This window comes from Brachyhypopomus gauderio, chromosome 9, assembly GCF_052324685.1.
Source record: "Brachyhypopomus gauderio isolate BG-103 chromosome 9, BGAUD_0.2, whole genome shotgun sequence".
Lineage (NCBI taxonomy): Eukaryota > Metazoa > Chordata > Actinopteri > Gymnotiformes > Hypopomidae > Brachyhypopomus > Brachyhypopomus gauderio.
The window spans coordinates 1,388,421-1,393,355 of record NC_135219.1 but is presented as its reverse complement, the minus strand read 5'-3'; the positions used below and the strand labels follow the sequence as shown (position 1 = coordinate 1,393,355).

The 4,935-nt window shown below is 43.2% G+C and overlaps 1 long non-coding RNA gene across 1 annotated transcript; it reads left to right on the top strand.

Moving 5' to 3' along the window:
• Positions 1-2,683: 2,683 nt before the first annotated feature.
• Positions 2,684-4,935, top strand: LOC143522414 (uncharacterized). The gene is made up of 2 exons (XR_013132987.1): positions 2,684-2,746; positions 2,935-4,935. It is a non-coding gene; the product is annotated as an uncharacterized LOC143522414 (long non-coding RNA).

Here is a 4,935-nt window from a genome sequence, read left to right as displayed (position 1 = left end):
CCAATAGTCCAAATCGAATTTCAGAAGTGTCAAAAGTTCGTCTCTTTTGTTGCGTAGTGAACGTACATTTGACAGCGTAATAGCCGGTAATGGAAGACGGCTTCCCCTCCTTTTCAACCGGTTCCGAATACCTCCTCTTGATCCTCTCTTCCTTCGTATACGCTTCCGTCGACTCCCTCTAAGTCAGTGGTTCCCAAACTTTTTCTGCCGTGCCCCCCTTTAGTAGATGAGAATATTTTTGCGCCCCCCCCCCCCCCCCCCCCCCATATTGATTAGGGATGTACCGATTCACGTTTTTCACTTCCGATACCGATTCAGATATCTGAGGCTTAGTATCGGCGATAGAGTAAAACTGTGCTGAATCGACTTAAAACATTTTTTTTTTTAAACACAGACATACTGAATTAGAAGTTTATTGAAAACTCTGTACCAGTATAGCACACTTAAACACACACAAAAACATGTAAAAACAACACAACTTGCATTTGTTCAGTCAGTGCAATTATGAATATAACATTGAATGTAAAATAAATAATACCAAAGAACCTGAAACTTACAAAAACAATAGGTTCACAACTTTGGTCAAACATGAAAAAAATAAACTGCAAGAAACCTTTTAAATGGTTCAAGAATTCTAAATATAATTTAAAATAAATAAGGAGATGAAATAAGAGAAACAGCAATTCATATGCGGCTAGTTTGCAAGCGCAGACATCACGCAGAGCACAAAGCATGTAACGGCCAGAAATATGTGTACTGTCTCTTTAAGGGAGCGAGTTGAGTGCGCGTATGGAATATTGTTGACTCAGACCACTGCTCTTTATTTTATCATTATTTCATTTCTGTAAGTAACGCATTCAATGAGCTTTGGGCAACTCACCAGTTCATGTATGAACAGTCAAGTAGTGCTGGAGCCCAGGTTTAATTTGGTCAACCAGCAAATAAACGGACTAAGTGGAATAGCACCAGCGCGAGTACGAGTCAGTGATTCACCTCTCCTCTGTGTGCTTCGCGTTTCACTGTTAACTGTTCACTGTTAACTGTCCAGGTTCACTTCTATCCGGGACAGAGTGGATATTTAAGGTTGAACTAACTCCGAAAAGCAAGCAATACAAGCATAGAATTAGACTGAATAGATCTGTTTTTATGGATCGGTCACATTGTCACCGATACCCGATCTAGAATTGTTTCAGATATTAATATCGGAATCGGTGCATCCCGTTTTACTTCCAAGCTCCGCGCCCCCCCCTGCAATAGCTCCGCGCCCCACCTAGGGGGCGCGCCCCCCACTTTGGGAACCACTGCTCTAAGTAATTCCAGTGGTATAGTATTTCCCGATAGGAGATCGGGCTGTCCTGATCCCGGGTATACTCGGTTCAGTGCCAGCAGATCTTCCCGAGGGTAAATAATACTTTCTGGGTGAGTGGAAGAAGGCCAGGTCAGCCACGAGCAGGACCCGCTTACGGGAATTAAACTTATAATCAAAAGCCAGAGAAGGATCATATACGGAGCACATGATATGAACATTTGATAAGCCTTCATGTTTCCAAACAACCAAAGATATTTGCAAACCTTTGCTAACAAACGCAGACAAACAAACGCAGACAAACACATTTAAGCCGTGTCAGGAGTCGCTCAAAGCATAGCGCAGCGCCCCCTTCAGAGTACGATCATTTAATAGGCTATATTACCTTATCCGAACGTGCTTCTAGCATTAATACTGTAGGTACGATCATTTTATAGGCTATGTTACCTTATCAGAACGTGCATGCAGCATTAATACTGTAGGCAGGTATGATCATTTTATAGGCTATATTATCTTATCGGTAGGTGCTTCTAGCATTAATACTGTAGGTAGGTACAATCATTTTTCAGGAATAAGAGTTAATTAAGTCATGTACTGATTACTGGAACGCTGTGCTTAAGGAATGACTTAGAAACCCACTGTGATGAATGTGACAGTGCAAACGTCATTCACGTTACATGGTTATTTCTATTTAAGAAAGTTGCTTTAGAAATGTAAAATATCCAAACAGAACGACCATTAAGCATTAAGAAGTGCTCACTTCAAGGTCAATCAACTAAAACCAGTTAGTGTAGGACAGAATAAACAGATGGATAAAATCGAGAACGATTTTTATTTATTTTATTTTTATTTTTTTTCCCTGAGACTTGGCGTGATCGCTTCCTTTTTGTTCGCACTCCCTGCCCGTCACACATGAGAGGATAGAATATAGAAAAGAGGGGGAAAAAAGAGGGGGAGAGAGAGAATAAAAAGGAAAAAGAAAAGGTCAGGAAAAAAAATACATATACATACATATATACAAATATATACATATATATACACACACATATACATATAAAAATAAATGAGAACGATTATTTATTGGCAAGGGTAAAACAAACTGACCAGCAGACATTTAGAACCTCCACGTGTTAGAAACACATAATAGTAATATTTACCAGGTCTTTCCAAGGATATTTACAAAAATATTTAACAATTGTCGATAAAACATAATAAAATGCAAAAAGATTTACGTTGCATTATGATTAAATATGATAAATGGAGGAGAACAGGTGTGTGTGAATAGATAGAGTAGAACAGGTGGGGGTGGAGGAAACCAGGTATGTCCCAAAACAGGAAATACCAAAAATACATATACTGGTTGTGTAATGAACAGCATAAGAAGGCAGGATACAAGTGCTGAGAAGAGTGACTTTTATAGAGAACAAATCATTAATCAAAGTCAGTGGAACAGTCATTTTGTATTCCGAGTCTTTTGAGTTTTCAACTCGTTTTTTCTCCCGGGTTGTTACTACGGTCGAGGTTTTTTTTTCACGCATTGAGTATTCCGCGTCTTCTGAGTTTTCTTCTCGTTTTTCTCCCGTGTTGTTCTTACGGTCGAGTTGATATTTTTTTTACGCTGCTTTCAGGTCCTTTATTTTGTGGGAACCGGCACTTGGGTTCACCGTGTCTCTACAGACACCTCCCGTGTCCCAACGCGTTACAAACGGAGAGAGCTCCGAAACAAAAATCGCATGGACAGACACAGCTCTTTGACCCACGATGCCAAAGGAGGGCCATCTGTCACAGGAGTGATGTTTACGTAACCCGCACCGTAAATGGGGTATTCGTGCTTAAAGTCTGTGTTGTGAAAGTTAAATTCTTCAGGCGGTACGTCGGGGTTATCGTCGTAGAGGACCCATCTCTCCTTCACGCTGACGCAGGCAACCATGTGCTTCTCCTCCACGGCCGTCTTCCACAGCAGCAGAAACTGAAGCTTAAACTTTCTGGAAAATACAACAAATGCAAGAGGATGAGGTGAAGATGTTTGTTCACAACTTCTCTTAACAGCCAGACCTTTTTCCTTTATCTTGAATTACTAGGATAATACATTCTTCATGGTGTAGGAATAAAGGCAGATCGTTGTGTAGTGGTACTTTGGCACCTCTACGCATGCTGCAGTTACGTTGCGTCATTGTTTGTGTCATCACGCTGTTTTGCCATCCCACGTAGCGATGGACTTTAAATTCAGGGCGCTGATATTGCCAGAGGCACGTTCTGGCTGGCCTACGCCATTCTGCCCGGCCATCAGCATTTGTTTGGCTGCTGTTCGCCTGCGGGCGTTCTCAGTTGAGGCCGCGTTTGGGATCCTTGGTTGCCTACGTTCTCCCTGGAGGGAGTTTCACTCGGTGGCCAGCGTTCTGCCGTGGCTTCTCGGAGTTCATTGTGTTCTGCGCTTACGCGCTTGTAATCCATTGCAGTGGGTTATCTAGTTCGCGGTCTCCCCGTGGTTTGGATCCACATTCGTGACTGTTGCCTCCGAGAGTAGTACTCGGGCTTGGCGTTTAGTAATACTGGACTTTGGGCTGCCGGGTGCTTCCTCCTCTTCACCGGGCCTACAATCAGCTTTGCCATGCTGGGCTTTGCTCCGGCTGCTGTTCTGCTATTTTGTTTTTATGGTGTTTTATTATAGTGCACGCAGGGGCGCAGATGGGACTGGGGACGGGGGGGACATGTCCCCTCCTGATTTATATTGACCCCATCCGAAATCTAGCATCTACAAGCATAGGGCAGTCATGGCCTGGTGGTTAGGGAACTGGTCTTGTGACCGGAGGGTTGTGGGTTCGATTCCCCGACAGGCCATGACTGAGGTGCCCATGAGCAAGGTACCTAACCCCAACTGCTCCCCGGGCGCCGGGCTAGGGCTGCCCACCGCTCTGAACACGTGTGATCCACAGCCCCCTAGTAATCACTAGTGTGTGTGTGTGTGTGTGTGTGTGTGTGTGTGTGTGTGTTCTGACTGCACAGATGGGTTAAAAGTGGAGGAAAAATTTTGATTGGGGTGTAAAAATCACAATTGACAAAATATGGCACATTTCATAAACGTATATATTGTACAGCTTGGTCCCCCTCACTTCAGAATTTCCATCTGCGCCGATGAGTGCACTCTCACATTGTGCTGGCTCTGCCAAACAGCAGTACTACTGTGAGCGAGGCCGAGTGTCGTCCTTGCATATGGCAGCGCGTGGGCGTTAATTAGAATCTGCGTGCGTGTGCGTGCGTAAGTGGGTATTAATTCCTTGTTTTGACTTTATTGTTTTGGCTTTTGGTTTCTTTATTTCCTTGTTTGTGTGGAGTTGGTTAGTTATTTTGTGTTTCATTTGGTTTATTTTCTTTGGGACTGGGGGTGGTTGGGGCGTTTGTGGTGCCCTTCTTGGGTCCTCCCTCTGGTGAGCCCCTCCCTGCCTGTTTGATTTATTTCTTATTTTGTAGTATTTGTGTTGGTTATGTTTTGTGGGTCTACTCTGACCATACCCAGTGTGTGGGTGAGTAGGGGTGAGTGTGTTTGGGTGCAACCATTTTAATAGATTGGGGGAAAAAAATATATATATATAATTGAATACTTTTGATAATAAACATTTCTACTCTGA